Genomic DNA, 12,142 nt, shown 5'->3' on the forward strand with positions numbered 1-12,142 from the left:
CTCACCGTTTACTTCTCTGGGGTCCTCTCACGCCAGTCTGATGGAATCCGCCCCAAAGCAGTGAGCGAAGCAACCTCGAAATGCCTCAATCCTTTGCGTTCGAACTCCCTCCAACTCACACGGTCCAGCCAACTTCGTACGGAAACCACACATACTGAAGGGCCCTCGGGGAAATGTAGTCCGTGGGAGTAAAAATCCAAGCAGGGCCTGGGCAGGCACAACCTTTTTCGTCCCGAGTCGCGTCGTGTTCCAAGCTTCAACGAAGCCCAATCCCGATCGCCCAGCCACGCCTGAGCATCCTCCAAGGATCGGGGCGAACCGACCGGTCGAGGTAGCAACAGGTGGATGGATAAGAAAGGGTTGTGGCCCGTGGAGGCTTCTAGGAAACGTAGCCCACAGTCGGGGTAACAGGGGTGCTCGAGTTTCGGCTCAAGTTTCATTCCCAGAGGTCCCTGGCGCAGCCCCCCAGCGCAGCTCTCCGTCTGGAACGTCGAACCCTGCAGCCGGTAGTCAAGGCTTTTCCAAACGACTTGGGCGGGGCCCCAGAGACGCCCGGTAGGGGTTGGACCCACCCTGGAGGTTTCCGGGAAATGTAGTCCCAGGCTAACGGGTTGGAGGTCGGGTTGGGGAGAGAGTGAAGGGGAGCAAATGAGTTCTTGATGGGGAAGTCCAAGAAGGGCCCGGGGAGGTTCAAGAAGGACAACCCTGAGTCCCGGGATGGACTACCAATACTAAACTTAATAATAAGTAATACTGTTAAAATATGTCATACTGTTTTCAAACATTTTGTAAGTACTTAAATATAGATAAAAAGACATTTAGTAGTAAGATCTCCGGAAAGTCACACAAATATTTAACAGTAGTTAATTTCGAGGATGTGCGGTTGTGAGTTTTTTCTTTTTACTTTGCGTATTCCCTTATATTTGGGCCATTTTCATGTCCTTCTTGTAAAATATTACTTATTACATTTTGTTAAATATAAAATGAACAATTGCTGCTAAGTCACTTCAGTCGTGTCCGACTCTGTGCGACCCCATAGACGGCAGCCCACCAGGCTCCCCTGTCCCTGGGATTCTCCAGGCAAGAACACTGGAGTGGGTTGCCATTTCCTTCTCCAATGCATGAAAGTGAAAAGTGAAAGTGAAGTCGCTCAGTGGTATCCGACCCTCATCGACCTCATGGACTGCAGCCTTCCAGGCTCCTCCATCCATGGGATTTTCCAGGCAAGAGTACTGGAGTGGACAACTATTGTGGATGCAAAAAATCCATAAACAACCTACAATAAGCAATAGAAGAAGGTTTTACTTCAGCTGTACTGAGAACCATAGTGGAGGATTTAGCTTGTCAGTAGTTCTGAGAAACTGGTCTAGGAAGCATGGCTTTCAGCATATTTTGTATTTTGTCAGAGCAAAATACATACATCAAACATGACATGAGAACATTCCTTCAAAATTTCAAGAGACAGATTAGTACGTACACAGGGAGTCACTATAGCCTTGGTTTCTGGGAAAGGAATCTTATCTTTAAAGGAGTACTGAAAGTGAAAGTCGCTAGGTCATCTCTGACTCTTTGTGACCTCATGGACCATACAATACATGGAATTCTCCAGGCCAGAATACTGGAGTGGATAGCCTTGCCTTTCTCCAGGGACCTTCCCAACTCCAGGATTGAACCCAGGTCTCCCACATTGCAGGCAGATTCTTTACCAGCTGAGCCACCAGGGAAGCCCTAAAGGAGTACTGGCATGGGCTTATAGGAGGGGAGGTGTTTGTTTATTTGCACCTTCAAAGTGAACAGTCTTTACTTCCGGATCATGCATTTTTTTTTCTTTAATGGTTAAAGGAGATGAATAATGTATGATGGTGACTACAGCCATGTATAATGCAGATGGTGACTGCAGCCATGAAATTAAAAGATGCTTGCTCTTTGGAAGAAAAGTTATGACCAACTTAGACAGCATATTAAAAGGCAGAGACATTACTTTGCCAGCAAAGGTTCAGTTCAGTTCAGTCGCTCAGTCGTGTCCGACTCTTTGCGACCCCATGAATTGCAGCACGCCAGGCCTCCCTGTCCATCACCAACTCCCGGAGTTCACTCAAACTCATGTCCATTGAGTCAATGATGCCATCCAGCCATCTCATCCTCTGTCATCCCCTTCTCCTCCTGCCCCCCAATCCCTCCCAGCACCAGAGTCTTTTCCAATGAATCAACTCTTCTCATGAGGTGGCCAAAGTACTAGAGTTTCAGCTTTAGCATCATTCCTTCCAAAGAACACCCAGGACTGATCTCCTTTAGAATGGACTGGTTGGATCTCCTTGCAGTCCAAGGGATTCTCAAGGGTCTTCTAGGTACGTCTAGTCAAAGCTATGGTTTTTCCAGTAGTCATGTATGGATGTGAGAGTTAGACTATAAAGAAAGCAGAGCGCCAAAGAACTAATGCTTTTGAACTGTGGTGTTGGAGAAGACTCTTAAGAGGCCCTTGGACTGCAAGGAGATCCAACCAGTCCATCCTAAAGGAAATCAGTCCTGAATATTCATTGGAAGGACTGATGCTGAAGCTGAAACTCCAATACTTTGGCCAGAGCTGACTCATTTGAAAAGACCCTGATGCTGGGAAAGATTGAAGGCAGGAGGAGAAGGGGTTGACAGAGGATGAGATGGTTGGATGGCATCACCAACTCAATGGACATAAGTTTGAGTAAACTCCAGGAGTTGGTGATGGACAGGGAGGCCTGGTGTGTTGCAGTCCATGGGGTCGCAGAGTCGGAAAACGAGTGAGCGACTGAACTGAACTGATAATGTATGAAAAACAGGAAATAAAGCTATTTTAGTAACATAAAGTTCAGGCCAAATTATGTATAAGCCAGAATGATTTTGTTGCCAAAACTCAGCCTCTGTTCACCAGTGCCGAAGAGAAATGCGGAGAGAGTTTTGGATGAAGTAGAAAAGAATAACTTTTAGTGCTTTGCCAGACAAAGGGGGCCACCGTGGGCTAATGCCCTCAAGACTGTTGACTCACCCTGGAGGAGGCAGTGAAGAGTTCTCTAGTGTTCAAGGAGCAGGGCATGATCAGCTCATGGACAGTTCTTGGGCTGGTTGGCATCAAGGTATAGTTTCAAGTCAACCTTCTGGTTTCAATCAGTCTAGGATCTATGGTTAGTAGTTTTCATCTGCAGGGATCTGCTTCCTGTAAAAACAACTTAGGAATGTGTGTCAGGCCTTTATCTATATCTTTCAGGAAACGGAGTTCACTGATTCTGCTGTGTCACAGAATTATAGTCTAAACTGTTACCAGTTCCCTAGCCCAACAGCTGTTCTTTGTTTCTACATCTTTACATTTCCCAATCACTAACTCTTGAGTCAGCATTTTAGTTCAAAAGACAAGGCTGAAGGAGCTTGTACAGTTTCAATTTCCCTATACCTCAATATGTGAAAATCTCCTCTGTCAGTGTAGATTCTGAAATTCTGAAATGGATGAATAGTGGGCCAGATTTTTAAAATTCAGTTTGGTTCTAAAAGATAAATGAAACACAATATTGATAAATGAGAACAAAACAGGAGAAATGTGGAAGGTTAAACCATAGACATTATGTTTAAAATAATCTTGAGGACTTCCCTGATGGTCTAGTGGTTGGGAATCCACCTGCCAATGCAGGGGACACAGATTCGATTGCAGGTCCAGGAAGATCCCACATGCCGAGGAGCAACACACCTATGCACTGCAACTACTGAAGCCCACCGGTCCTAGTGCCAGTGCTCTGAAACAAGAAGAGCCACCTCAGTGAGAAGCCTGAACACCACAAGGAAGAGTAGGCCTGGCTCAACTCAACTGGAGAAAGCCTGGCAAAGCAGCTGAAGACCCAGTGCAGCCAAAACTAAATTAATTGATTGATTAAATTTAAAAAATAATTTTGAGGCTATGTGCAACTTTATAACAACAGTAGAGGGACTTCCCTGGTGTTCCAGTAGGTAAGACTCAGCACTCCTAAAGCAGGGGGCTCGGATTCAATCCCTGATTAGGGAGCTAGATCCCACGTGCTATAACTAGAAGATCCCATGTGCCACGAACTAAGACCCAGTGCTGCCAAATAATAAAATATTTATAACCACAGTAGAGGTAACTGGGTTTTCTGTGTGTGTTTGTGTGTGTGCTCAGTCAAGTCTGGCTCTTTGTGACCCCATGGACTATAGCCCATCTGGCTCATCTGTCCATGGAATTTTCCAGGCAAGAATACTGGAGTGGGTTGCCATTTCCTGTTCCAGGGAATCTTCTTGACCCAGGGGTTGAACCTGCGTCTGTTGTGTCTCCTGCGTTGGCAGGCAGATTCTTCACCACAGCGTCACCAGGAACCAGCCTCATAGATTTTCTAGTAAAATTTAAATTACTAACTTCTACTAAGAAGTAGAACACCTAGTTTTACCTAATTGTTGAACTAATAACGATTGTTCAGTTTATTCAGAGCCTAGGAAAAGAAGGAATGCTCTCTAATTAACTTTAACTGGTATAGAACCTGATAATGACAGGTCAAAAGAAAAGCACTACTCAATTTTGTGTTAAAAGATAAGCTGAGACAGAATTTTTTAAGCGTTTACTTGAGCATACATCAGTTTGAACCAGGCAGCATAAAGTCAAAAGTGGCTAGGAACATTCAACAAATAGGAGCTGATGGAGATCGGTCCTGGATATTCTTTGGAAGGAATGATGCTAAAGCTGAAACTGCAGTACTTTGGCCACCTCATGTGAAGAGTTGACTCATTGGAAAAGACTCTGATGCTGGGAGGGATTGGGGGCAGGAGGAGAAGGGGACGACAGAGGATGAGATGGCTGGATGGCATCACTGACTCGATGGACGTGAGTCTGAGTGAACTCCGGGAGTTGGTGATGGACAGGAAGGCCTGGTGTGCTGCGATTCATGGGGTCGCTAAGAGTCGGACATGACAGAGCGACTGAACAGGAATAGGAATCACTCCTGAGAGGAACCCCTGGTAAAACCTGTGCGGTAAGGGCCAAGGTGAGACTCTCCTGGAAGTGGCAGAGGCTGGTGCTGTTTGGATGTTATTACCAGGGTAGAATTAGGAGTGTAGACTCTGGGGCCTGTGGACAGAGGTAAGAGGAACAGGTAGATAGCAGCTGGGTAGCACAGAAGAGGTAACTTTCTATTCAACAACTTAAAGAGCTCACTGGTCATAGAAACTGAAAAATGCGTTATACACAGTGTTCATTCAAAGTGTGTTTTTTATAGACATGGTATGGAGAATTGCAATTTCCTTTATGCTTTCTTTGTTATGATTACGGAACTACAAAAGTTATAACAGTAATTTTGTGTCACTCCTATGCACACTTGAATGAATAATGAATGTGAAGTGTTTAATATTATTTTCTTTTCCCTGTTATGTTTGTTCTGATTATATTTATGAAAATATAATTCTATGCTTGTTAATCTAGAAATGACATAAATTAGAGCATGTGTTATATGTGTCTTTTTTACCTTTCAAGAAATTTATGTCATAAAAATATATAATATATAGAACAACAAAATATGTATAATAATATTTTCCAAAAGTCTTGGTCCATAACAGGTTGCTAATTTGAAAGAAAGAAACAAGATCTTGTCTTTCACCACAATTTGAGAAGCATTACTTTAAAAGACAAAAGATGGAATGGGATATTTATGTAGTTGTCTTTGAAGAAACAGCTCATAGTTTTGTGTATTTTAGTTAATATAACCAAAGAAAAAAAATAAGATCACATTTTTATCCTTAATGAAAATTTCAAGCCCAGCTATAATCTCTCTCTTGTAACATTCATATCTCCCCAGATAACTAAAGACCAAACCAGTGTCCTAAGATTGTGTAAAAGATAAATTCCTTTATTCAGAGGTACCCCTCTTCCACCTCTAATGTTAGGGGCGTTGGTCAGCCCATGGGACATACCGTATTTGTCTTCTGCTGCAAGCTCCACCACCACCGTTATGTCTGCCTTTAAGTCATTGTTTTGTTTTGTTTTGTTTTTCCCCCAATTCATTAGTTTTGTTTGGCTGTGTCAGGTTTTGTTGCAGCACCCAGGGTCTTTGTGGCATCCTGTGGGATCTTTTGCACTTTAGCTCAGTAGTTGTGGCACATGGGCTTAGTTGCCCCGAAGCATATGGAATCTTCCAGAAGCAGGGACCAAACTCATGCTCCCTGCCTTGCAAGGTATATTCTCAACCACTACATCACCAGTGCCTTCACTTCACTCCTGAGAGTGAGCTTTTTATTTAAAGATCAGACCAGTTCTGGTGTCTCATATTTCAAGTAACACTTGTGACTTATTCTGTGCCTATAGTATTTGTCCTTTGAAGGAACTTCCCAGACAGCAGAAATCACACTTGCCTGCTAGATACTAGGAGATCTTAGAAAGTTACTGTCCAAGATGCAACAAGAAAATAAAATTTCACAAAGGTTAAGGCTGATATAAACATGTGACTTGAAGCAATACGGAAATGGGGAAGCACTCATAGTAGAGCTCTCTGCCAAGTTCATTCAACAGAGACTGTATTGGGAGTATGACATAAAATGGCTGCTCATGTTGCTCTCAGTTGTCAAATTTAGTTAGAGGAGAAATGGCAGCTGGTTATCTGGGACCACTGAAACAGTCATTAATTATGCCCCAGAAACACCTGCTGAAGCTTTGCCTCGGCTTTGACACTCCGAGCTCTGCCCAAAGCCTGGTGCAGCTGACGTGCATCTGTATTTGTTGGTCACGAAGTTATCAGTCGAAACTGCCACTTGTATACAAATGTGGCTAATATTTTCATAGGTTGCCAAGCTCAGAAAATAAAACTACTGAGACTGAGTTAGCAGTGTCTAAAATTGAGAACTTTCATGCATATACCTTCTATATCAGTGGTCCCCAACCTTTCTGGCAGCAGGGACCAGTTTCGTGGAAGACAGTTTTTCCACAGACGGTGCAGCGAGATGTTTCTGGAATGATTCAAGTGCACTACATTTATTGTGCACTTTGTTTCTATTATTATTACACATTAGTCCCACCTCAGATCATCAGGCATTAGATCCAAGAGGTAGGTTGGGGCTCCCATTCTATAGGACTCAGCCAACCTACTTCTAGTTCTTTATCCAAGAGTAGTGAAAACAGAGATCTACACAAAGACTGGTATACAAATGTTCATGGTACTTTTTTTCCTTTTTTAAAAGATATTTATTTATTCATTTGGCTGTACCAGGTCTTAGTTGCAGCATGTGGAATCTAGTTCCCTGACCAGGGATCAAACCCAGAGTCTTAGTCACAGGACCACCAGGGAACTCGCATGGTAGTTTTATCTGTAACAGTCCCAAACTGGAAACAACCCAACTATTCATCAACAGGTGACTGGATACACAACTGTGGTACCCTAACTCAGCAATGAAAAGAAATAAACTGCTACACACAACAATATAGACGAATCTTACAACATCAGAGCAAATGAAGTAAGATACCAAAGACAATGTATGATTCCACTTATATGGAGTTCAAAAACAAGCAAAACTAGGACTTCTCTGGTGGTCCAGTTGTTAAGAATCCACCTGCCAATGCAGGGGATACAGGTTCGATCCCTGATGCAGGAAGATCCCATACGCCACAGGGCAACTAAGCCCATGTGCCGTAACTACTGAGCCTGTGCTCCAGAGCCCGTGAGCTGCAAATACTGAAGCTCACATGTCTAAGGCCTGTGCTCTGCACAGGGAAGAGAAGCCACTGCACAGAAACAAAGACCCAGCACAGCCAAAAAATAAATAAGTAATTAAAAAAATAAAGCTATAAAAAAATAAAACAAGCAAAACTAATCTATGGAGATGGAAGTCAGAAGAGTGATCACCTCAGAAGAGGATAATAGTTATTGTCTGGGAAGGAGCCAAGGGAACTTTCTGAGGGAATGAAGAATATTCTGTTTCTTGATCTGGGTGAGGGATACACACTTATGTGCATATGATGCAAACTTAAGATTTTTATTTTATTTTATATAAATTATAACTCATTTTTTAAAAAGAGAAAGTGAAAAAATAGAAATTAAAAGACTTTTAGTCATTAAGGAAGTGGGTAGGCAAGTTTTAGAGACATGAGTCAGAGATGGAGTGAAAGATGAAGTAATGCTGGGTGAACAAACTGATACCTGTAGACTACTCAAGAGCTTACAAATATCTCAGACTTATGTGTATAGGCTTTAAAAACACGAGAACTACAATATAAAAATACCATTTATAGTCCAGTGTCTCTAAAATTCAATTTGATAGGATTAATACTCAACAGAATTCTATGGAGCTACATAAAAATAATTTTCATGTAGGCTCTATGTGTTTTTGTACTGCATTTATTTGATTTTAAGTGTGCTGAAGCCTTCAGGCATCCTTAAAGTTTATTTTAATCTTAAAGTAGCGATGACTTTCTTCATTTCCTGTCTCCCCTCTGTGTTTTGTCTCCCTCATCCCACACTTTTGAGCTGAAAATAATCTTCTGTCCTAGGGATCTTGGCCTCTGCCTTCTACATTTCACCTTGGTTCAACATACCCAGTTCCCATTCAACTCCTGGTAAAAGAACTTTTCAACTAGGCCCAGTGGTGATTAATAGGACATGGGGTTCTTTTTTATTAAAGATTTTCTTGAACCCATTTCCTCTGGTCTACAAGCTCCCAAAGCATCCAATTTTCCCACAACAAGACTAAGCAAAATATAGGGCCTTTGGCAAACTTTGAGCCTATTACACTAAATCCAAAGAGAAAAGCCAATGTAATATGATTAAATAAAGCATGTGCCCATGCTTCTTACTTTAGCAAAACTATATATATATATGTATATGTATATATAGTTTTAGTTTATACATATATATAAACCATCCTCCTTCCTCTCCAGGTAGAGTAATGGACCCTGTGTTCATCAGTCCTTTGCTTTGTTTTTATGCAGTTTTATTGCATCTATATGTTTTGATAAAAAGTATATTATTGTTTAGTTTTTTTTAACTTTCTAAAGTTATTATATTTCATCATTGGAATTTACTTTTTCTTCTAATATTATTATATCACTAAGACTTTCTGTACTGTTGTGTGTCATTGCAGTTCATTCCTTTTGACTGCTATATAATAAGTATTTCATTGTGAGAGTAAAGCACTTTCTCCTGGGACTTCCCTGGTGATCCAATGGTTAAGAATCTGCCTGCCAATGCAGGGGACTCAGGTTTGATCTCTGGTTCCAGAAAGATCCCACATGCTGTAGGGCAACGAGACCTGTGGGGCAACCTGTGTGCCACAACTACTGAGCCTGTGCTCCAGAGCCTGCTAGCCACAACTACTGAAGCCCACTTGCGCTAGAGCCCATGCTCTACAACAAGAGAAGCCACTGAAGTGAGAAGCCCATGCACTGCAATGAAGAGTAGCCCCTGCTTGCTGCAACTAGAGAAAGCAGGACACATGGGTTCCATCCCTGGGTCAGGAAGATGCCCTATAGAAAGAAATGGCAACCTGTTCCAGCATTCTTGCCTGGGAAATGCCATGGACAGAGGAGCCTGGTGGGCTACAGTCTATGGGGGTCATAAGAGTCACACAGCACTGAGCACGTACACACGCATACTCTCAAATATCTTTTTGTTGTTGGTTTCATCAAAAAAGGATCTGAACAGAGTCAACACTGTATGTTTGATTATTAAGTCTCTCAAGTTTATTTTTTAATTTTAAAATGTAGTTTATTTTTATTGAATTTAAATTTTCTGAATTTTGTGGTTCAAGTTGCTTTTCATCTAGATTGTTCCTCTCTTTGTTCTCATGCCATTGGCTTACTGAAACTGAATAGATCAACTGTCCAACAGAATATGCAACATTTGGGATTTGCCTGATTGCTTCTTTTTGGCATTACTTAACTTTTCCTCTACATTTTCTGTAAATTAGAAGTTTAACTTTTTCGAAGAACTGCCAAACTCTTTTCCTCAGCAGCTGCACTATTTTACATTCCCACCAACAATTCACAAGGGTTCCAATTTCTTCACATCCTCGCCAAACTTTATTTTCCATTTTTATATAGTCATCCTAGTCCATTTTTAAAATAATAGTCATCCTAGTGGGTGTGAAGTGGTACCTCATTATGGGCTTGGATTTTTCATTTCTGTAATGACTAAAGAAGTCGAGCGTCTTTTCATGTTCTTGTTAGTTATCTGTGTATCTTCACTGGAGAAATGTCTATAAAATGCACTTCCCAATTTTTGAATTATTAGTTGTTAGAAATTCTTCATATATTCTGGGTGTTAATAATTTGTTTTAAATATCCCATTCTGTGGGTTGTCTTTTCACTCTCATGATAGTGTATTTTGATGTATAGTTTTTTATTTTGATTAAGTCCAATATATCTATTTTTTCTTCTACTGTCTGTGCTTTTGGTGCCATAGCCAATCCAATGTCAGCTTTTCCCCTACATTTTTCTTCCTAAGAGATTTATAGGTTTCTCATCTTTTTTGCTTGGTTAGACTAGTTAGGGTTTTATCAATGAATTGATCTTTTCAAAGAATTAGCTTTTGTTCCCACTGATTATTCTCTATTGATTTCCTGTTTTTAATTTCAATGATTTCTAGTTCTTATTATTGCTTTCTTTCTGCCTGCTTTAGGTTTATATTGCTGCTCTTTCATTTGCTAAAGTGGGAGCTTAAATTACTGATTTTAGATATTTCTTCTTTTCTAATATAGAACTTTAATGCTATACATTCTCTCCAAGTATTCATTTCACTGCACTCAACAAATTTTGATAAACTGTATCATTTGGTTGAAAATAATTGATTTATAAATGTGTTGCTTAGGGTTTCCCTGGCCACCTGATATGAAGAACTGACTCATTGGAAAAGACCCTGATGCTGGGAAAGATTGAAGGCAGGAGGAGTAGGGGATGACAGAAGATGAGATGGTTGGATGGCATCACCGATTCGATGGACATAAGTTTGAGCAAGCTCCGGGAGTTGGTGAAGGACAGAGAGGCCTGGTGTGCTGCAGTCCATGGGGTCACAAAGAGTTGGACACAACTGAACTGAACTGAGGGCTTCCCTGGTGGTCCAGTGGTTAAGAGTCCACCTTGCAATGTAGGGGACACCAGATTGATCCATGGTCCAGGAAGATCCCACATGCTGTGGGGCAACAAAGTCCATGTGCCACAACTACTGAGCTTATGTGCCGCAACTACTGAAGCCCACACACCACAGAGCCCAAACTTGTGCTTCCTAATAAGAGAGGCCACGTCAACAAGAAGCCCTTGCCCTAGAGAGTAGCCCTGCTCTCCAGAAATAGAGAAAACCCATGAGCAGAAACGAAGATCCAGTGCTGTCAAAAATAAATAAATATTAAATGTGTTGCTTAATCTCCAAATATTTTGTGACTTTTTTTCAGCTTCCTATTATTGTTTTATAGTTTATTTGAATTGTGGTCTGAGGCCATACTCCATATGATTTCTAGTCTTAAAATGTGTTAGGTGTGTTTTATGGGCAAAAAGTCATCTATTTTGGTGAATGTTTGAGCTGAGTTGAGAAGAATGTGTACTTAGCTGTTTTTGGATGAAGTATTCTATAAGCAACAAGTAAATTCAGCTGATCAAGGGACTTCCCTGGTAGCCCAATGGTTGAGACTCTGAGCTCCCAGTTCAGGGGGCCCAGGTTTGATCCCTGGTCAGGGAACTAGATCCTGCATGCTGCAACTAAAAAGACCCAGCATGCTGCAACAAAGATCTTGCACTTGGCAATGATCTCAGTTCAGTTCAGCCGCTCAGTCGAGTCCTACTCTGCGACCCCATGGACTGCAGCACACCAGGCTTCCCTATCCATCACCAACTCCCGGAGCTTGCTCAAACTCATGTCCATTGAGTCGGTGATGCCATCCAACCATCTCATCCTCTGTCGTCCCCTTCTCCTCTGCAATTAAGACCCGATACAGCCAAATAAATAAACATTTTAAAAAATTCAGCTTATCAATCCTCTTATTCAGTTCAATGATACGTTCTTACCGATTTTCTGCCTGATAGATTTGTCAATTATTCAGAGTGGGATGTTGAAGTATCTTACAGTTCTATTAGTCATTTTTATTATGATAAAATTCACATTTTATCCATTTAAAAAGTGTACAACTCAGTGGCATTTAGTAC

At 41.5% G+C, this 12,142-nt stretch overlaps 1 protein-coding gene across 1 annotated transcript in view; it reads right to left on the reverse strand.

The window, feature by feature from the left end:
* LOC104995285 (zinc finger protein 565-like) overlaps nt 1–499 on the reverse strand; it is a 16,583-nt gene extending 16,084 nt beyond the window's left edge. Inside the window, exon 1 of the mRNA XM_010849106.1 lies at nt 6–499. The gene's annotated coding sequence lies outside the window, so the exon portion shown is untranslated. The remainder of the gene's footprint in view (nt 1–5) is intronic.
* Between the last annotated feature and the right edge of the window lie 11,643 nt (nt 500–12,142).

The sequence above is a fragment of the Bison bison genome, unplaced genomic scaffold, assembly GCF_000754665.1.
Source record: "Bison bison bison isolate TAMUID 2011002044 unplaced genomic scaffold, Bison_UMD1.0 scf7180017864280, whole genome shotgun sequence".
Lineage (NCBI taxonomy): Eukaryota > Metazoa > Chordata > Mammalia > Artiodactyla > Bovidae > Bison > Bison bison.